This window comes from Nomascus leucogenys, chromosome 15 (genome assembly GCF_006542625.1).
Source record: "Nomascus leucogenys isolate Asia chromosome 15, Asia_NLE_v1, whole genome shotgun sequence".
In the NCBI taxonomy this organism is placed as follows: Eukaryota; Metazoa; Chordata; class Mammalia; order Primates; family Hylobatidae; genus Nomascus; species Nomascus leucogenys.
Window position 1 is genome coordinate 85,966,191 of NC_044395.1, and position 23,620 is coordinate 85,989,810.

At 34.8% G+C, this 23,620-nt stretch overlaps 1 long non-coding RNA gene across 1 annotated transcript; it reads right to left on the reverse strand.

Moving 5' to 3' along the window:
* Positions 1–1,299: 1,299 nt before the first annotated feature.
* LOC115838574 lies at positions 1,300–22,208 on the reverse strand. Its single transcript, XR_004033587.1, has 3 exons — positions 22,145–22,208; positions 19,426–19,428; positions 1,300–1,334 (listed from the first exon to the last, which is right to left on the reverse strand). It is a non-coding gene; the product is annotated as an uncharacterized LOC115838574 (long non-coding RNA).
* Between the last annotated feature and the right edge of the window lie 1,412 nt (positions 22,209–23,620).

Sequence of the window (23,620 nt, forward strand, 5' to 3'; positions counted from 1 at the left end):
GATGACATGATTGCATATCTAGAAAACCCCATTGTCTCAGCCCAAAATCTCCTTAAGCTGATTAGCAACTTCAGCGAAGTCTCAGGATACAAAATTAATGTACAAAAATCACAAGCATTCTTGTACACCAATAACAGACAAACAGAGAGCCAAATCATGAGTGAACTCCCATTCACAATTGCTTCAAAGAGAATAAAATACCTAGGAATCCAACTTACAAGGGATGTGAAGGACCTCTTCAAGGAGAACTACAAACCACTGCTCAATGAAATAAAAGAGGATACAAACAAATGGAAGAACATTCCATGCTCATGGGTTGGAAGAATCAATATCGTGAAAATGGCCATACTGCCCAAGGTAATTTATAGATTCAATGCCATCCCCATCAAGCTACCAATGACTTTCTTCACAGAATTGGAAAAAACTACTTTAAAGTTCATATGGAACCAAAAAAGAGCCCGCATCGCCAAGTCAATCCTAAGCCAAAAGAACAAAGCTGGAGGCATCACGCTACCTGACTTTAAACTATACTACAAGGCTACAGTAACCAAAACAGCATGGTACTGGTACCACAACAGAGACATAGATCAATGGAACAGAACAGAGCCCTCAGAAATGATGCCGCATAGCTACAACTATCTGATCTTTGACAAACCTGACAAAAACAAGAAATGGGGAAAGGATTCCCTATTTAATAAATGGTGCTGGGAAAACTGGCTAGCCATATGTAGAAAGCTGCAACTGGATCCCTTCCTTACGCCTTATACAAAAATTAATTCAAGATGGATTAAAGACTTATATGTTAGACCTAAAACCATTAAAATCCTACAAGAAAACCTAGGCAATACCATTCAGGACATAGGCGTGGGCAAGGACTTCATGTCTAAAACACCAAAAGCAATGGCAACAAAAGCCAAAATCGACAAATGGGATCTCATTAAACTAAAGAGCTTCTGCACAGCAAAAGAAACTATCATCAGAATGAACAGGCAACCTACAAAATGGGAGAAAATTTTTGCAACCTACTCATCTGACAAAGGGCTAATATCCAGAATCTATAATGAACTCAAACAAATTTACAAGAAAAAAACAAACAACCCCATCAAAAAGTGGGCAGAGGACATGATCAGACACTTCTCAAAAGAAGACATTTATGCAGCCAGAAAACACATGAAGAAATGCTCATCATCACTGGCCATCAGAGAAATGCAAATCAAAACCACAGTGAGATACCATCTCACACCAGTTAGAATGGCCATCATTAAAAAATCAGGAAACAACAGGTGCTGGAGAGGATATGGAGAAATAGGAACACTTTTACACTGTTGGTGGGACTGTAAACTAGTTCAACCATTGTGGAAGTCAGTGTGGTGATTCCTCAGGGATCTCGAACTAGAAATACCATTTGACCCAGCCATCCCATTACTGGGTATATACCCAAAGGACTATAAATCATGCTGCTATAAAGACACATGCACACGTATGTTTATTGTGGCACTATTCACAATAGCAAAGAGTTGGAACCAACCCAAATGTCCAACAACGATAGACTGGATTAAGAAAATGTGGCACATATACACCATGGAATACTATGCAGCCATAAAAAATGATGAGTTCGTGTCCTTGTAGGACATGGATGAAACTGGAAAACATCATTCTCGGTAAACTATCGCAAGGACAAAAAACCAAACACCGCATGTTCTCTCTCATAGATGGGAATTGAACAATGAGAACTCATGGACACAGGAAGGGAACATCACACTCCGGGACTGTTATGGGTGGGGGAGGGGGAGGGACAGCATTAGGAGATACACCTAATGCTAAATGACGAGTTAATGGGTGCAGGAAATCAACATGGCACATGGATACATATGTAACAAACCTGCACATTGTGCACATGTACCTAAAACCCTAAAGTATAATAAAAAAAAAAAAAAAAAGGAATAGTACAAATTGCAGAAACCTGTAAAAACTAAATTCTCGAAACCTATGCACTATTGAACTATACACTTTTTCTAAATTAAAAAAGTAAGTGTTGAACTAATCATGAGAGAAAATGTTACAACAGTGAAAAATTTCAAAGTCAGCACCCTTCTTCACTCACCTCTGCTACCTATGTCTCCAAAATGACCGTGTTTCTAACTCATGAATAACCACAGCAGGAGTTGTGACAAGAGGCTGCCCTGAGTCCAGTTCAGCTTTCCGGCTCAATGGGTGCAGCTGCAGCTGTTTTTAATCAGATACATTTTTGGATGTCTTTCCAGAGAGTGAAGTGCTCTAATTTTGAAGTTCCAGGAATAACATTTGGCTTAATGGAAATGTATGACCATACACAGTTGCCTAGAACTACTGGCTGCTGGAGTGGACTGTGGACATGCATCAACATCACTGCCCATTTCAATGAGCCATATGCGTTTCCATGTTCAGGCCTGACAGTCTTCCCTATACCCATCCAGATTTGTCATCCAAATGCATTGTAAACATTTAACCTGAAACCCTGTGAATTATGCTGCCTAATCATATTGGAATCTGAGAAAATGGACAGAAAGGAATATCAGTAAATTCATCATTGTGTTAGCTGAGACAAATACCTTTTTTTTTGTTCTTTTGCTATTTAAGCCAATATAGTATATTCAAATGAAAGTGAATGCAGTACCTAATATGCAGGGATCTCTCCAAATCTATAACATGTATGAAACCAAAGATTCTCACTAGAAATTTTAAGAATTAAATGCCTTTATGTCAATATAAACCCAAAAATATGCTAGAAAAAGGGAAGGTTTAAAATCATGTTAGAATATAGCTATGATATAAAAGTATGCATCAAAGTAGATAGCCCTCATTTTAATGAACTTAAAAATTAAGTACTTGTACTTAATGAATACGAAATGTAGATATGTAAAAATATACAGAGATCCACAAACTAGTTTTAAATGTTTGATCAAACTGACATTTACCAGCATTATTTTAGTTGAAAATCATGTAAATAATTAAATTGAGAATTGTTGATGTGATTTTATAAATGATATTCATCATATGCTCCCATCAATTTGACTTCGATGACCATATGAGATCACCATTTTTTAATTTATCCATTGCTTGATGATTGTCTATTGGCAAATAGATTAACCATCTTGTCATGTGATTCTGATTTATGTGTGAGGACACTGTGATAGCTAAACTAGATTTTGAGTGGAAAGGAGCAGTTATTGAGTATGATAGGGGCTACTTTTCCCTAAATTAAACTTATTGAGGCACTGGGAACCCCTTTTGCTCTAGCGTAAAGGAGTAAGCTCTTTTCTTGATAATCATATAGCCTGAAATTTTAAATCTAAAATATATTTTTTGTACCTGTGATTATTACTGTAATAAGTATTTAATAATATTCACATAAAATTGTGCATAGAAATAAATATATTTGTAGAAATATATGGATATATTTGTAATACTAGAAAGCTCTAAGCACAAAAATAAAAACAAGACTGTAAACAGAAAATTTAGGACCACAGATACTGAAAGCCAGGCATTGGACATTTAGAGGCAGTGCAAGAGTTACTTCAAATCTCAGTAATACACAATGATAGCATTATTATATTATGGAGCCAGAGATGAGAATCTATGGAGCAAATCTGGTCTGGCATCTATTTTTGTAAATAAAGTTTTATTGAAACACTGCTATGCCTATTTTTCACCCTGTCGTTGCTTTTCACCCTTTTGGCTTTTGTGCTATGGCATCAGAGTTAAGTAATTGTGATAGAGACCATGTGGTCCTAAAAAATTAAATTATTTACCATTTGGCATGTTACAAATATGTCCTGCTAATCTCTATTCTAGCATATTAATTAGCATTTGTAGTTGAGTTCTGAGCCATTAAAATTGCATATATTTATTTAATATGTTTCATTATTCTACTTAGGAAAACAGAAACATGCACATCTTTGGTTAATAATTCTACAACCCAAAAACTGTGTTCATAGAGTAAACACTCCAGTGCTTCCTTTTAAATGCCCATCTATTGAATGTGTCTGGAATCAGCAGATAATTTATTATTTTTTATTCTGACAACCAAGTAGTGTGGACATTTGGAATTCAATCATGTGTTTTAGATATAATGACTTTAACTGAGGCCACAATCTCTTTCAGTGTATTTAATTCACTCATTCAACATTTATTGAACACTGTATTTGTGCTATTCACTGAGAATATTTCCTAAGTGCAGGTGTATGAAGGAAACATGATTCTAAAGCTAAAGGAGATCTTACCCTAGTGAGAAGAACCAAAATATGAATCATCACCACTATTCTGTTTGGTTCAAACTCATGCTTCACTGGGGGAGCACAGTGCAGTGTGTTGTAAACCCACTTCCATGTTCAGGGTGCCAAGACATTAGAGAAATAAATACAGTTAAGATTATTGCATAGTATTTACAGACAAGGTTTTCTTCTTAATGTTCTCCAGGAGCGAAATCCAGAAGCAGCTAATAGATGCTTTAAGTGTTTTCAAAATATGGATGTAAGATGTTCAACTTTGCCTAGGGAGGTCATACAACACAATAACATTCCTCGGAGACATTAAATTTCCAGCTCTTTCTATAGCATTAGAACCATCTTAATTAACAAGTTTTCCTTGAGCATCAAAAACAAATAGAATAGTGTTGCTGGTACTAAAAAGGGAAATAAATATCAGACCTGGATTAAGCTTTCAACTGGGGTGAGGAAATGCCAAATAATGAAACATGTCTAAAATGCTCAGTGTACTACTCATAAGATCCCACAATCTAAAGAAAAGATCAGGCCGGATAGGTTCTCCCAATTTTTTTCAAGGAATCTGGCAAGATGTAAAAGACCATTGTCTTTGGATGATAAGTCTGAAATCTGGACAGAGTACTGAACACATGCATCCAAAATATTACTTTTCTTTCTCTGAAGATAATTTCAGACAATATCTCAACCTCATAAAGAGAATGAGGTTCCTTCTCAACATGCTTTTGAGAGGACTGCCCAAAGTACTTCCATGAAACCTTGTAAAAGACAAGTATTATGCATAATGTAAGCAAGGACCAGAGGCGAAAAACGCAGATCACTACTGTCAAATATGACCAAATGTGAAATAAATTTATTTTGGACCTGATAAAAAATTAAAAGTAGAGTTTTTCGAATGTATTTTTTCCTAGAAGTAAGTTAAATACTTTTATTATTTTTCACCTTGTGTAAACTATCTGAAGAAAAATGAATAATGGAAAACTCTTGATTTCACACACCCAGAGCACATGTATTTATACTTAGGAAGTTTCTCAAAATAGAAAATTCACATTTCAAGATCATCACTGAGTGCCTCCCTAGAAAAGTTTTGACTCATTCAGTCTAAACTGTGTGCCCTTTATTATTTTTCCACAGCTCATAAACTTCAGCTCCATTGTACATGTTATACTTTGTAACTTCATAGTTTTGAATTTATGTATTTGTGTGACTATATAGAAAAGTGTATATGTATGTATATGTGTCTTTATATATATCCTGTTTTCTGGATTTTTTATTTTGTTCTTGTTTTTTTTTTTTCTTTGACATGTCGGAACTATAAACCACATACTCCATAATGTCTTTTTGAGAATAGAAGTAAGAGATACATTCTTCATTTAAAAGTGATCCATGGAGTGACATCAGCAAGATAAACAACTAAACTGCCTGGCTTTTGTCTCCACCCCAAGAGGTGCCAAAACAATGATTAAACAACTATATTTTGGCTGGAATATCTGAGGAACTGTAGTGGGAATGCCAAGGGAAGAGTGAAATGTTTGTGGAGCACAGAAGCTCAAGATAGTCAATAAAGAGGGGAGTGAGGCATCCTGCCTCTGCCACATTGTCTCTCTCACTGGGATCAGATCATCACCAGAGAGTACTCTTCTTATGGGCAAAAGGTGAGATGGATACCCTTAGCAATCTTCATTACCATCATGGACACCAGGAGTCATTGCTACAGGAGGGTCCCCCAGTCTTCACAGACCCCAAGTCCAGTGTGAACAGTTAGTTGCCAAGAGTCCACACAACTCTATTTCCCGAGAGCAGGGACCCCCTTTATGTCCCCAAACCTTGAAACCTAAGTGGTTATGGTATACCTTCCTTTTGAAACTGTGAACTTTATTTCTCAACTTAAGCTCTATCAACTTCAAGACACTATTGTAAGTAAAATGATATCAGCCATTTATTCCACCCCTAAAGAACTGAGGTTACTGAGAATTTAGTCATTTTAATGCAGTCTTTTATACATTATTAACTGAAGACAATTGGCTTCCCTTAAAAATGGAGAGCAAAAATAAGTCAGAAAAAGCCAAATTCGGACTGTAAGTTGAATGCCTAATGATTTCCTGTTGAAACTCTCTCAAAATTGCCCTTATCTGATGAGAGTATGAGCAAGAGCTTTGCTGTGGTAATGAAGGACTCTCTTGTGTGGTTTTCCTGGGTGTTTTCCTGCTAAAGATTTGGCTCACTTTCTCAAAACACTCTCATAATAAGCAGATATTACCATTCTTCGACTTTCCAGGAAGTCAACAGGCAAAATGCCTTAAGCATCCCAAAAAACTGTTTCCATGACCTTCGCTCTTGGCCAGGTCACTTGTTCCCGGACCGATGCACTCCCAGCTCTTGGTGGTTCTCGCTTTGCTTGTGCTTTGTCTTCAGGACTGTACTGTCCTGATATTTGATCCTCTGTTATGATTCATTGAAGAAATGCTTCAGGATCATGATTCCACTTGTTTGAAATTTTCATTGAAAGCTCTGTTCTTGTCTGCAGCTAATCTGGTGCAATCGTTTTGGCACCCATCAAGTAGAAAGTCTTCTCATCATTAATAACTTGGTCAGAATTGTGTGAGCTGAACCAATTGTTATGTCTGTGCTGTTGGCTATTGTTTCTGCTGTTACTTGTTGATCCCCAATTAGAACACTAAAGATTATTTTCCTCAAATTGTTGTTAATGGACTGTCATTGCAGGCTTCATTCCTAACATTCTCTTGTCTCTTATTGAAGGGTGTGGAGATTATGCCAATTCCCTGAATTCAGAAACTAAAAAATAAAACCGACATAGGCAGTAACTGAAAACTCAAACCAACCTGAAACTGTGACCACCAGTGCATCTTTTTTTTTTTCATTTTCTCACTGATTTTGCAAACTCTCCTTTCAAAACCTCAGCTAGCATATTCCTTCAAGTATAGCCATCCCACCTCCAGACTTACAGGTATGAAAAAGCTCTGAGGCTGCTCATATTTTTAGGTTGTCTTGGTTTATGTTATATGATGTGTGGAAACTATTTACTCTTTTTCTATAAATCACCGAAACCCTTTTATGCAATTAGTGCCTCTTGATAACAATCAGTATTTCTACACACCACTAATAAGAATCACCAACTATTCTTAACAGTGGTGTGTAGATTAATAATCACCCATTCTCTGGGTCTCGGACTGCATTGCACGCTGAACCATACAGAGAAAATTCTAACACTACATGACAATGCCATTTAGGATGTTTTCTGATTAAACTATAGGTATTTTTAATTATATCTAACCAACATTTTCTACTGAAGATTTGGACATTGCTTCTTGCTTAGGAAACATAATTTGTGTGGTGGAATATATACGTGGTCAAAGTCTTGGTTATTTCTTAGCCTCATAAGTTATCTGGCAACTTAGCATAGTCAGGTCTTTTAGCCTTGCTGCTCATCAATATCCCTGGGTGTAAACTGGGGATATGACGAATATATTTCTTTTAGAATTGTTGGATAGAAACAAATGTGATTATGCTTATAAATACATCTTACAAAATATTGTACTATACATATGAAAGAAAATATTTTAAGTTACATATATGAAATTACTTTCTCTTGTAACAACGGATTGCTTTCTATTTATCAGAGAGAAATGTTGTAGCATATTTCTCAATAAATTTTCTGACCACTTTTTCAGAGTTCAGAAAAACAATGATCCTTTTTTCAATCAATAAATGTGTCACACCTTCTTAATTCAGATCTTTCTGCTTTTCAATCTCTGGATTATGTACAAGTATGTGTCACTCCTTTTGTTTTCGTGTGGTTTGTGTTTTTTCTTTTGTAAGGAAGCAATCAACCCAGTTCACCTAAGGCAGGATTCTTTGTTTTATTTAATTAAACATAATAAAGCCAAAAACTTCTTGAACATATTCAGTAGAATCCAAAGTTCTTGGGCTCTGGTATATTTTAGGTTTTCAGAAACAAAGGACATTATGGCTTTTATCACGATTTAATTTCCTCGATACAGGGTTCACATGAGTCTCCTTATTAAAGAAGAATAATAGATATAGACCTCAAGAACTAAATTCAATTTGTTAACATATTTTATTTGACTGTTATCTGGAGACAGAGTCTACAATATTACATTCTCATCTCCAGGTGCCTTTAACATACTGGCACAGAGTGAATTTGTTGTCTATTTTTGAACCTATCTCAGCGAATGAAAATAACAACTGTTGTATAGGGATGCTGTAAGAGTCTAAATACTGTTTATAAATTACTACAAAGCCTGGCACATAGTGGTCAATGAATCATATATTGATCCCTTCTATTTTTCATGTTTATCTTTTACAGAATTATATTTTAGAATTTAACTCATTACATTAGATTTAAACTCATAGAGTGAAAAGTAAAATATATTTTCCCTTTTCCATGATGCTTCACAGGCACACCTGAGATAGGTTTGATCTATATACTTATATTTAGATGTGAGAGACACAAACCATACCCACAAGATAATCTCCTGAGAGTAGAAAGTCTTATAGCCCTTCTCTATCTCAAGGTAAAAGCTACATCTCCATACAACTCTGACACAGTGATACATGATTGCCCTGTCACTGTGGCATTGGCTCTGAAATCATTCTGCTTCATACTCCTTAACGAGTCACCTTTAAGGCATGGTTAAATTTGCATTATTTTTCCTGTTAGGAATTCCAGAACTACTGCTAGCATTTTTATTTCCATTTCAAATTCAATAAATAAGAAGGTTGTTTATTATTTCCTTGCCTCTACTAATAGTTGTGATTTATGAATTTTAAATGTGAAAATATATAAGAATGCTTGCTAGAATGTTATAGCTACACAGCTACTATAGCTCTGAGTTTGAGCAGAGATTAATCCATTCATCTGATATTTATTGAGTACTTGGTTATATAGCACTAAAAACGTTAATCATTACATTTATACACAAGATGCTTATAGGGATTAATGAAAACTTTGGGTAAGTACCCACACTGCAAATACTACCATATAAGCTTATGTTTTCATACTGTTATGTTTCACACAGTCCTCAACACATATCAGATGGCATCCTTAATAGATGCAAAATTGGCTTCTTCTACAGTAAAGAAGGGAAGTCAATTGAACTTCAACCAGACAGTGTATTACATGTTTATACTCAATAATTATTTACATGATTATTGGTTTTCCACAAATTGACTTCTATCTCTACAAAGTTGTAAAATAAGTCAAAGAAAATGAAAATCGCAAACTTCAAAAAAACAAATAACCCAGAAAAGTATATACCAAACAGTGCGCTGTTTTCCATGAAAGATGCCTTTTGGCCCAATAACAAGTCTTTCAGAATTTTCCTTATAGCACATTCAGACCCTTAGTATTACCCTTTATTTGTGGCCCCCTGTTTTAGGAGACCTTACCGAACTCTCTTGATTAGAGTTTTGCACCAATTCTTCTTATATTTTAGTATGATGATTAATGTCTCTGGTCCCACAGTTTAAAAGATCTTGATATCAATCTTGGGTCTGCCACTAGTTGTGTGACTTATGGACACTTGTTTAGCATCTGGGTCACTACTTCATCAGTAAAACTGACATAAATCTTGTTGTGATGATTGAATGTGATAATGTAAGTGTTTACCTCAATGCCGGGCACAGACTATGTTCTTTGTAAATGTTTGATCTTGTAGCTATTGTTATTTATTTCACTGTCATTATTAATTTGATCTTCATTTTTGATTAGGGCAAATACATTTATCCCTAACTTCTGGGTACACACAATGCTCTAAAGCTCAGTTATCTCACTCTGCTTTGCATTGTCAGTATTTTAGTATCTGCCTCCTTCACTTACAGAACGGTAAGACCCTGATACTGAGCCAGTATTCAATGTTTTCCATGACATCTTTTGACATATTCAATCAATAAACAGTTATTAAATGCCATTCTCCCTAATCTGAAGGACCTCATCTATCTGCCAAGCAAATGAAATAAGTAAGATCTAGCCTCTGCATTTAATATACCTCCAACATTTCTATGAATGTAGAAATATAATAATACCACCCATTTGCTGAATATTTTTTATGTGACAGGTACTATGCCAAGAATGTACACACACATGACCTCATTTAATACTCTCAATAATCATTTAAAATTTGTTCCCATACCACCACTATATATCAGAGAAGCAAACAGACAAATTATGTTCAAAGTAAGAAAACAATGTAGACTTTGATGAAGTGTCATGACCATTGAGTTAGCAAAGTGCAAGAATTGCCAAAGGATGCTTAAGGTAAGGGGAATGGCATAAACAAAGGCACAGAAGCATAATAGAGCATGAGGAGTTCATATTTCTTAAATAATAAAAGATGACTTTGTTGACCTGTAAGTTGCTGATAGGGGAATATAAAGCTAAAATATGTATTCACGTGCAGATACTCTAAGACCTTATCCAACAGTGTATAAAATCTTCAGACTTCACTATTTACTAAGGCTTCATTGACTTCAATTAAACATTAAAAAGAATAGATACACTCTTGATGCATAGTTACATCTATAAAACAGTTTTGTGAAAGTGAATTTGTAGAAAAAAGTAGAGGGACAGTGCCTTCTCTTTATAAATGTAAAATAAAAAACTTTAAGTGTTGCAAATTGTAAACCAGATGCCAGTGGCAAGGGGCACATTTCTCCTAAAAGATAGCTACTTGCCACTGAGAGATTAGCAACGTAGTTAGATGTCAAAATGCATCATTCTCATGTATTCCCCTACTCAACCTTACCATTTTCTTAGTTGAAAAACCTGAAAGGAATAAAGCACAGTATCTTGCTTATCTAATTCTGAGATGTAGAAGCCTACAATAAATAAGATGAGGTAAAATGTATCTGTAATAATTGGGTGATTAATTTATAACTACAGAGAAAAGTCAAAGTAACTTGCTTCTCCCTACTACTTTTCTGCATCCTTACCTCTCCCATTCTAGTCTGCACTGTCATGACATCATCCAGATCTCTGCAAGAGCAGCTGCCTGAGAGAACTGTCTGCCCATTCTTCTGTGCCTCCAAGATGTTTTCCAAATTGTGGCTAGGAGAGTTTCTATCATGTTCCCCTTTCTAAAATACTTAGTACATTTAATAGTCTCTATTAGATAAATTCTAGTCTCAATAATGATATATAAGCTCCCTATGAACTGCTGACAGCCTCTTTCTTTATCAATCTTGACCTGCTATAAATATTTGTCACTGAAAGTCCTAAATATTACATAATTTTATATTTCTTATTTTTGTTCTTCTGCTCATGTTTTCTTGTCCCCACCCACTTCTGCCTGAAATGCCTTTCCATATTTTCTTTACTCAGATAATTCTTACTCTTTCATACAACTTCAATTTAAGTCTCATATTATATAGAAAATCTTGCTGAATACTAACTTTGGGATAAGAGATCTTTCTCTTTTTATACATCATATTGAAAGTTTATATTTATGTCTCTTGCATTACTCCCAGTTCTAATGCTCTCAAGTTTTCCCCTGGTATACCTCAAACCTTGGCCAACACTTATACACTATTCAAAATACAATTAGACCCAGTACTCCAAAATTTCACACTGATTGCACATACAGAGGCCTATTAACATGATTATGAATTTCTAGCAATGTGTGCATACCTCTACCTCTGCACTTATGGTCAAACAATGTATTTGATATCTCCTCCATGGTTTTAAAAGTTTTTAGTTGTTTTCTTAAATCACTTCTGAAGCTCTAGACTCAAGCATGATTTCCAGCACATAGCAAATGCATATTAATTAATTCAATAACTGCAAATTGAGAAACAACTGGATGCAGATACTGTGAAATCTTTCACAGACAATGAATACATATCATTCCCCTCAAGTAGTTTATGTCTCAAAACAGGTATCAGTCCACAACTTATCAAATGAATAAAATAGTACTGCAAGTAGAATTACAAGAATAAACATATAGCTAGTATAATGCTCAGAGGTGTATAAAAAGGGTAACAAAATTAGAAGGGTCAGAGAAAGCACCCCTAAGAAAGTGTATTATTCAGAGTTCTCTTAGAGTAACAGAACAGTGAGGTGAAGAAGAAAAGAATTTGATAATATCAACAGATGCATAAAAACCATTTGACAAAGTCCAACATCCGTTCATTCATGACTATATATCATGAATATATATAATATTTATAAAATAAATATATGTATACGCACACACATATAACTCTCAGTAAACTAGGAGTAAAGAACCTCAATTTGATTAAAGTGAAATCTACAAAAAGCATACAACTAACATCATACTTAATGATGAGAAACTAGATGCTTTCTGCTAAATCAGGAACAAAGCCGAGTGTTCCCTGTCACTACGTTTCAACATTATACTGGAAATCCTAGCTATTGAAATAAAGGGTGTGTGTGTGTGTGTGTGTGTGTGTGTGTGTGTGTGTGTGTGTGTGAAAAACAGAGGGACTAGGGAGAAAGGAAAATAAAAGTTATGGGCCGAGCGCGGTGGCTCACGCCTGTAATCCCAGCACTTTGGGAGGCCGAGGTGGGCGGATCACGAGGTCAGGAGATCGAGACCATCCTGGCCAACACAGTGAAACCCCGTCTCTACTAAAAATACAAAAAATTAGCCGGGCGTGATGGTGGGCGCCTGTAGTCCCAGGTACTCGGGAGGCTGAGGCAGGAGAATGGCTTGAACCCGGGAGGCGGAGCTTGCAGTGAGCCGAGATTGCGCCACTGCACTCCAGCCTGGGTGACAGAGCGAGACTCCGTCTCAAAAAAAAAAAAAAAAAAAAAAGTTATGCACATAAAGAAGGAACAAATAAAACTACATTTGTATGTAAATAACATGATAATATATACAGAAAATCTGAAAAAATCATCTCAAAATATCTCTCTTGGAACTAAAAAGTAATCATAGCAAGATTGCAATACAGAAGAGCAATATACAAAAGCCAATTGCTTTTCTGTGTACCAGCAGTGAACAACTAGAATTTGAAATTAAAAATGTATTTCTACTTCCATTAACACCAAAAAATAAAATACTTAGATAAAATCTAAAAAAAAAATTATGAGATCTGTGTGAATAAAACTACAAAACTCTGATGAAAGACTTCAAGAAAAAACTAAGTAACTGGAAAGATGTTCTAGGTTTACGAATAGGAAGACTCAATATTGGCAGTATGTTAGTTCTTCCCAGTTTGCCCTATGGAGACAGTGCAATCCCAATCAAAATCTCAGAAAGCTTTTTTGTTCTTGATGATTTTCAGCAAAGTAATTATGAGCTTTACATGGAGAAGCAAAAAAAAAAAAAAAAAAAAGTCAACTCCATATTGAATGAAACAAGCAAAATTGGAGAACTGACATAACCTGGCTTCAAGATTTACTTAAAGCTACAGGGATCAAGAAAGGGTTGGGTTTGTAGAATGGACAAATAGTTCAATAGAGAGAGCACTGAAAGTGGCCTAAATAAAGAAGAAAGTTCCGAAAGTCGGGATAAAAGAAGGTCATGAGAAAACAGTTCTTTAATTCCTTAACCCTGCTATCTATTCAAAAGTGACCAATGTATTTTAGACCCTTAGCCACCCACTCCTTATAAGTATACCTCTGATCTTGGGTGAGAAATTAAGAATAACTTCAGAAGTGTTTCTTCAAAAACACCTCTTGAAAATTGGAGAGTTTTCCCATGAAATCATGAGAAGAATGTTCTTTTCTTTAATTTATTTTATTTGTTTTGAGACAGAGTCTCGCTCGAGTCACCCAGGCTGGAGTGCAATGGCATGATTTCAGCTAACTGCAACTTCCGCCTTCTGGGTTCAAGCAATTCTCCTTGCCTCAGCCTTCCGAGTAGCTGGGACTACAGGCATGTGCCACCATGCCCAACTAATTTTTTGGTATTTTTAGTAGAAACTGGGTTTCATCATGTTTGCCAGGCTGGTCTTGAACTGCTGACCTCTAGTGATCCACCTGTCTTGGCCTCTCAAAGTGCTGGGATTACAGGCATGAGCCGTCGCACTTGGCTGAAAGTTCTATTCTTAAATCTAATATTTATTTTTCTTTAATAAATACGGATCAGTTCCAAAATACATTGCTGTTCTCTTCACTATGCCAATGTAATTTTTTATTAAATATATACTTCTACATATTTTGGGTGTGTTGACATTAAATTTCCCTTTAGCTTGAAAGTATATAGGGTTTACATTCTACACTAAGAATGTTTAAAATATGTAAGTGCTCTACTGAACTGTGCTGGAGGAAATACTATATCGAATGAAAATTATATCATATGCTTGCTCTGAGCTTGTTGTGTTCAGTTCTTCCTCTGCATCAAAATCCATATACAGATATTTTAAAAACATCGGTAATCTATGTAAACAGCTGAATATTCTAATTTGGGACATTTAGTTTGAAGCCTGAATATCTAATTTTTTTCAAATACTTATATTTGGACTGTGCAGCCAAATTAAAGATCATTTATTTAAGGAGTCATAATTTAGGTGAGCAAAAGACAAATAACAATGGTTAGATTTTTTTGTAAAGCACTTGCAAAAATGTATCAATATTCTAACTAAAAGAGATCAAATGTGCAAAAAAATAGGGGAAATCCTTTCTTGTCTAGATAAGCTCAATATTATTCTCCTTCCTACTTCTATTGCCTGGCCTGATGGCAAACAATTATCTTTCATAAAATTAGGTGGCTGCCTGAATGGATGGATCATTTTAAGAGTGAAAGCATAATAAGATAGATATATGAATGGACAAATTATCAATTGGTAGATGGGTGAGCGGGCAAATGGATGGATGCATGAACAATGGATTGATACGTGAGTAACTGAGTGGAAAGTTAAAGGATGAATGGATGAGTGAATGAGTAGCAGGATTTATAACTAGATTACTTGGTGAATGAATGCATGCATGAATGACCAAACAAAGTATGAAAAAAAGAGAAGGAACTCTTGACATTTTAACACCTTCTTGTAATGCCCAATACCAAATTAAAGAAAATAAACATTTAAAACACTTGGTATCAATGTTGCATTTTGGCAATGTTTATTACTTATCTGGTTATATTAAGAATTTAGGCCGGGCGCAGTGGCTCAAGCCTGTAATCCTAGCATTTTGGGAGGCCGAGGCGGGCGGATCACGAGGTCAGGAGTTCCAGAGCATCCTGGCTAACATAGTGAAACCCTGTCTCTACTAAAAATACAAAAAAATTAGCAGGGCATGGTGGCGGGCGCCTGGAGTCTCAGCTACTCGGGAGGCTGAGGCAGGAGAATGGCGTGAACCCGGGAGGCGGAGCTTGCAGTGAGCCGAGATGGTGCCACTGCACTCCATCCTAGGGGACAGAGCCAGACTCTGTCTCAAAAAAAAAAAAAAAAAAAAAAAGTAATTCTGATTAAAATATCATTATGAGCTATATCCAAGTAGGAGTAAAGTAAAAGTAGTTTACTGACCATCTTTAAGAATGGTTGAATCAACATTTTGACATAATAAGTACAATTTCAGAGTATGTAATCTGTTGAACCAGGGAGAGGCAAGGCAAGCTTAGACAAAGCACTCTTTAAAAATCACTGGGGAAGCAACAAAGGGGTAACAAAGGGATATATTTATTAAACTCTAAATTCTAGATAATCAGCCCAATGGTGAAAGCAATAGTATTTATTATGCATCAACTTTTTAGTCTCCCTAAAATTTTGGTTGGCCTAAGAGGCAATTATAAGCTAGGAACAATAAAATTGTGATTTAGAGCAGTATATTACATTCTACATGAAGAGTTCTATGGGTTTTTCAACACAGAAGCCTTTACAAATACAAAGATTATATCTAGGCCATATAAATTTAAAAATATGTTTTCAGTTCATCTTTAAACAGTTAAGTAATAAATTTTAAATAAGAAAATACACGTCAACTATTTTCTTGATAGTATTTTAATACATTTTATTTTAAAAATAGTTTTACATTCACAGAAAATATTTTTAATACATACATTTTATTTTAAAAATAGATTTACAGTCACAGAAAAATATTGTTTTTAATACATCTTATTTTTAAAAATCGTTTTACATTCACAGAAAAATATTAATACATTTTATTTTAAAAAATAGTTTTACATTCATAGAAAAATTTCAAAGACAATATAGATAATTCCCGTATAGTCCACACTCAGATTCCCCTTTTATGAACATATTTGGATGGTGCATTTAATATAATTAATTAACTAATGTTGACAGATTATTACTAAACAAAGTCCATATCTCCTTATATCTCCGATACAAATTTTTCACATACTTTCCTCATTTTTTATAACCTTGGCAGTTTTAAAGAATTAGGTATTTTGTTGAATGTGCATACTATTATGACTGGATATTGATCTTGGTATCTTGTGGCTGAAGTAATGATAATTTGGTTTCTTTACATCAAAGTTACTTTTTTATTCCACTTTTCATATTGTACTTTTTGGGAATTTGTGTTCCACCTCTTTGAGGACAGAACATTTACATGAAATTTGAAATTGATGTGCATATGGAATTTGTCTTTTTTCTTAATTTATTTATTCAAATAATTATCATTATTTGAGAATGAGCTCTGTTCTCTCCCCTCCAGTACCAGGAATGTAGGCTAATTTCACAGTTACTGCTGAGTTGGGAAGAAAGGAATGAGTCTGGGATAAGTTAAAATGCCACAAAGTTATCTGTTCTTATTGAAAAATTAGTCTGAATATGATCAATCTTAAGATGACCATATTGAATATACGAAGTGACCAGCATCAAGAAAGCAAGTGATAAATGTACAAAATCAATATTATGTTAATATTAGTGAACCTGGGTAATATTATAAAAGGATATAAATAAGGTTATTTGATAGGAAAAAAGTTTTCTCAAATTTAACTCTTACCACATTTTCTTGTTTATGTGAGAACCTATCTAATCAGTTATGTATGACTGCAGTTTTCTTAAAAGCACAGCAGAATTCTCAGAGTACATTTAACTTTAGAAATTATAGCATCAAATGCAATAGGTACATCAGAAATGAACGAATAAAAAGCTATTCAGAAAAGAAATGAAGATTTACAAAAGTAATGGCATCGTATACTAGAAAACAGAATTCCACCCCCAAGCTCAACCCCAGGCTGTTTATTTCCATATAAATCACTGACTTAGACTTAATTAAACTTTACAACTTAAAGGCTATGGCTGTTGGACCTCCATAATTGGACAAGGGTTATTTGTCAATATTTCATATTTGTTTGGAAATGCTGAAGTCATTTCTGGCAACGGGCCCTACCCAGGAGCTTGAAGACATCTGAATGCAAATTACATTCTGCTTGGTATCTGCAGGTTTAAAGTAAAGAGGGTTTTTTTTATTATTTTTATTTTCTTTGCCAAAAATCTGTTGCAGAAAATTTTCCAAGAACCCTCAATAAGTACACCTGGAAACATCATAGATCAGTGGTTCTCAACCTGTGCCATGCATTTTAATAACTATGGAACTGTAAATATTCTCCTGCCAGAGTTCCATCTCCAGAGGTACTGATTTAATTGGCCTGGATTTCATTATGGGAAATGAGCTTTTTAAGAGCCCCTAGGTATATGATTTTATAGCCAACATTATGAACAATGGATATTCTTAACCTAGGAACAAAAGCAGACTCTAAGAAAAGGTCTATTTATTCTCACCATTTTCTTGCTTCTTGATAAGATGATCTCCCTTCACTAGCCCAGATAATGGTTATCAGTATTCCATACATCTCTTTCTGACCAGTTGTTTGCTGTTAGCTAATCACTCCATTCTTTCTATATTCTATCATTTCTTTAGCTATATTGTCTCCATTCTATTGCTAAGTACATACATTTAAATAATTACCTGAGATGACCAGAGTAATTTTGCAGATGACAATGAACAAGGTATTAAGAACATTTACAAGGTATTACATAAATCTAAGAATTTTATTCAGGCAGATTTTGATGTCTTACCTATATGTCAGCATCATGGCATTTAAAGGGCAAAAAAAAAAAAGCACATTTCTAAACTTAAAATACTTTATTTGTAGGTCAGTATATGCTTTTTAAAGCTTATGTGTATAAACATTAGGGTACATTATGGAATTGGTTAAAAATGTCAGCCTAAACTAACTTTATGATATTTTGATGCTGCTGCATTGGTTAGCATCCTAGAATGATCTGAAATAATATCCTAATAAATTTTTACTAGTTCATCTTCCTTGATGAATATCAAATAACATTACTTATAGATCTTGATTTCCTGACATATATCTTTGAATTCTTTTCAAAGGCATTTGTAGAAATGTGAAGAGAAAATTAACTGATTCTCCATCAAGTTTGTAACACACGCATGCGCGCACACGCACACACACACACACACACACACACACACACACACAGACCTCTCTGGTTCCATTTCCTTTTAACATGTTATTCCTAAAACACCCCTATCAGTAGTAATGGCTTTCTTGCTGCTCCCAAAGGTGACCCCAAAGTAGCAAATACTAAGCAATCATAAAAATATTTTGAAATAAATTTTGCTTGCCACATATATAGGCATAAGTTAGAAAGATGCCCACATCATCTTAAGACTTAGTTTTATCAAAACTCAGGGCAATTTTCGCTTTGAAGATAGAAATTATTGATCCACTATTCTTCCATTTCTTTTTCTCCCATAAAATCATTAAGCATATAAATGCCAAGCATAACATTTTATTTCTTTGTAATATGTTTAAAAGGACATTTAATGTGGTAATTTTGTTCTTTCTTAGGCTTATCTCTCAGCCTGTTATGTAATCTGTACCATGAAGCCACTGGCAAATTGATTAAAGTGTCTGAGAAGGGGAAACACTGACCAGATTCGAATTTTAGAAAGATTCCACAAGTAGTTAAAAGGGAGGGCAAAAAGCCGGAGACAGGGAGAGTCATTAGAAGACTATTGCCATATTCTAAGTGAGCAATAGTGTCATTTTGGCAAGTGACATGTTAGCTGAAAAAGAGGGAGGGGATAAATTTGAGAAATGCAAATGTAATAATGCTGGCAGGAAGTTGTGAAGGCAAATGGGGAGGCAGAAAAAAAATAAAAGATTCTTCCCTTAAGAGATGTAATAGTTTCATGCGCGTCTGTGTGAAGAGACCACCAAACAGGCTTTGTGTGAGCAATAAAGTTTTTAATCACCTGGGTGCAGGTGGGCTGAGTCTGAAAAGAGTCAGTGAAGGGAGATAGGGGTGGGGCCGTTCTGTAGGATTTGGGTAGGTAAACTATAGTCAAAGGGGGGTTGTTCTCTGGCGGGCAGGAGTAGGGGTCACAAGGTGCTGAGTAGGGGAGCTTTTGAGCCAGGATGAGCCAGGAGAAGGAATTTCACAAGATAATGTCATCAGTTAAGGCAGGAACAGGCCATTTTCATTTCTTTTGTGGTAGAATGTCATCAGTTAAGGCAGGAACTGGCCATCTGGATGTGTACCATCTGGATGTGTATGTGCAGGTCACAGGGGATATGATGGCTTAGCTTGGGCTCAGAGGCCTGACAAATAGGGTCTAGGTTCATCAGGGATATTGAACTGTAGTTTTCTTTTAATATGATATCCCTGGTAGGTTTCAGTATCAAAATAATACTGGCCTCTAAGATTGAGTTAGAGATAATTTTTTCCTTTTTAATTTTTTGAAATAGTTTGAGGAAGATTGGTATTAGTTCTTCTTCATATGCTTTGCAGAATTTGGCAGCAAATTTATCCAGTCCTAGGTTTTTGTTTGTTTGTTTGTTTTTGATGGGGGAGACTTTTTATTACTGATTCAATCTTGCTACTTGTTATTGGTCTGTTCAAATTTTCTATCTTTTCCTGATTAAATATTAGTACACTGTATGTTTCCAGGAATTTTTTCATTTGCTCTAGGCGTTCCAGTTTGTTAGCATATAGTTGTTCAAAATAGTCTCTGGTTATCTTTTGTATTTATGTGGTATCAGTTGTAATGTCTCCTTTTTCATTTCTGATTTTGTTTGTTTGGGTCTTTCCTCTTCACTTCTTGGTTATTCTAGCTGTTAATTTATCTGGTGAACACAGATGCAAAAATTCTCCACAAAATACTAGGAAACTGAATCCAACAGCACGTCAACAAAGTCACATAGTATGATCAAGTCAGATTTATACCATGGATGCAAGGATGATTCAAAATATGCAAATCAATAAATATGATACATTACGTCAAGAGAATGAAGGACAAAAAACATGTAATTATCTCAATACATGCATAAAAATCATTTGATAAAATTCAACATTCCTTTACGATAAAACTCTCAGCAAGCTAGGCAGAAAAAGGAACATAACTCAAAAAAATAAAAGGCCATATATAACAAACCCACAGCTAACATCATACTTAATGGGGAAAAGTTAAAAGTCTTTCCTCTAATAACTGAAACAAGACAAGAATGTCTACTGTCACCATGCCTATTTAGCATAGCATTGAAGTTTTAGACAGGGCAATTATGCAATAGAAAATAATAAAAGGCATCCAAATTGGAAAAGAGGAAGTCAAATTCTCCCTTTTGGCAAATAACATAATTCTATATTTAGAAAAGCCAAAATACTCTGCCACAAAACTTTTAGAATTCATAATCGAATTCAGGAAAGTTGCTGCCTATAAAATCAGCATAACAAATTGCTAGCATTTCCATAAATAAATAATAAAAGAGCTGAAAAAATCAAGAAGGCAATTCCATTTAAAATGGCCACAAAAAATGAATAAAATACTAGGAATAAATTTAAGCAAAGAGGTGAAAGATCTCTACAAGGAAAACTAAAAAACATTGATGAAAATAATTGAAGAGCATACAAACAAATGGAAAAACATCCTAGGCTCATCAATCAGAAGATTTAATATTGTTAAAATGACCATACCACTGAAAGCAATCTACAGATTTAATTCAATCCCTATCAAACACCAATGTAATTTTCATAGAAACAGTAAAAACAATACCAAAATTTGTGTAGAACAATAAAAGAATAACCAAAACAATCCTGAGCACGAAGAACAAAGCATTACACTATCTGACTTAAAAATACATTACAAAGCTCTAGTAATCAAAATAGTGTGTAATTTGATATAAAAATAGACACATAGACACATGAAACAGAATAGGGAACCCCAAAATAAAGCCATATATGTACAGCCAACTGATCTTCTACAAAACTGTGGGTAATATACATTGGGGAAAGGACACCTTTTTCAATAAATTGTGCTAGGAAAACTGGTTAACCATATCCAGAAGAACAAAAATGGAGCCCCATTTCTCTTCATATACAAAAATCAACTCAAGATGGATTAAAGACTTAAATATAAGACCCAAAACTATAAAACTATTAGAAAAAAAAACATAAAGAAAACTCTTCAAGTAATTGGTCTAGGAAAATATTTTATTACTAAGACCCCAAAAGCACAGGCAACAAAGCAAAAATAGACAAATTAGATCATATTAAACTAAAGGGCTCCTGTAAAGCAAAAGAAACAGTAAACACAGTGAAGTGACAGCCTCTTGAATGAGAGAAAATATTTTCAAATTACCCAACAGGGGACTAATATCCTGAAAATACAAGAAACTCAAACAACTCAACAGTAAAATAATAAAAAAAATAACTCCATTAAAAATGAGCAAACGATCTTAATAGATATTTGTGAAAAGAAAATGACATATCTATGGCCAACAAGTATATGAAAAAATGTTCAACATCACTAACCATTATAGAAATGCAAATAAAGTTTGCAATGAAATACCATCTTACAGTAATAAGAATGGCTATTATTTAAAAATAAAACAACAAGAGATCTTGCTGAGAATGTAGAGAAAAGGGAATGTTTGGTGGGAAACTAAATTAGTTCAGTCAAAGTGAAAAGCAGTTTGGAGATTATTCAAAGAACTAAAAACAAAACTATAATTCCACCCAGCAATTCCACTATTAGGTATCTACCAAAAGAAAAAAAAAACAAATCATTGTATCAAAATGATACCTGCACCAATGCATTTATCGCAACACTATTCACAATAACAAAATCATGGAATCAACCTAGGTGAATATCAACTGATGATTGAATAAAAAATGTGGTATATATACACTATGGAATATAATGCATCTTCAAAAAGAATAAAATCATGTCTTTTGAGCAACATGGATGAAGCTGGAGATCATTATCCTAAGTGAAATATCTCAGAAACAGGAAATCAAATACCACATGTTCTCACTTATAAATGGGAACCAAACAAAGAGTACATATGGACATAAAGATAGAATAATAGACACCAGGGACTCCAAAATGGGAGAGGTTGGGAGGTTGGTGAGGGTTGAAAAATTACCTACTGGGCACAATGTTCAATATTTGGATGATGGGTACACTAGAAACTCAAACCTCATCACTATGCAATACATTCATGTACAATACCTGCACATGTACCCCCTGGGTCTATAATTTTATGTTAGTTTATTTTTGAGACAGGGTCTCACTCTGTCACCCAGTCTAGAGTGCAATGTCCCTATCTTGGCTCAACCTCCTGGACTCAAGTGATCCTCCTGCCTCAGCCTTCCAAGCAACTGGGACCACAGGGGCACTCCACAATGCCTGGCAATTTTTTTGTATCTTTCGTACAGATGGGGTTTCACTATGCTGCCCAGGCTGGTGTCAAACTCCTGAGCTCAAGCAATCCGACTTGAAATGAAATGCATCTTCAAACAAGGAGTATTTTTTAAAGTCATCATAATACCAAGAGATTATAAAGATTAAATTTTTAAAAAAGATTTAAAGGGAGCTTAGTAAGTTAAATTATGAGCACATTTGGGAGCCTTGACCTCCCAAAGTTCTGAGATTACAGGTGTGAGCCATCACATTGGCCATGGATCCGTAATTTAGAAAAATAAAAAAATAAAAATACACAGACACACGGATATACTATTTTTCTCAGTGAAAAAAAAAAAAAAAAAAGCATTCCTATGGACTGAGGGAAGTCTTTAGATGTTGAGAAAAAACATTGAAGATCTCAAGATAACCCTCACCCATGACAAACACTCTAACTCTACAATTAAAATTCACCCTATAGCATTTTTCTTTTTTTCAAGTAGTTGTTCACCTTCTTTGTCCTCAAGTTCTTAAAAAAACAAGTATGAGAAAGCACAATTGTTCCACAAGAGAGTGAACGGTAGGATAGATGAGAAGAGATGTAATGAAATGTGGCTTCAAACAAGGAGTATTTTTAAAGTAATCATAATACCAAGAGATTATGAAGATTACATTTCAAAAATAGACTTAAAAGGAACTTAATTAAATTATGAGCACAAAATTCCGAACAGCATAC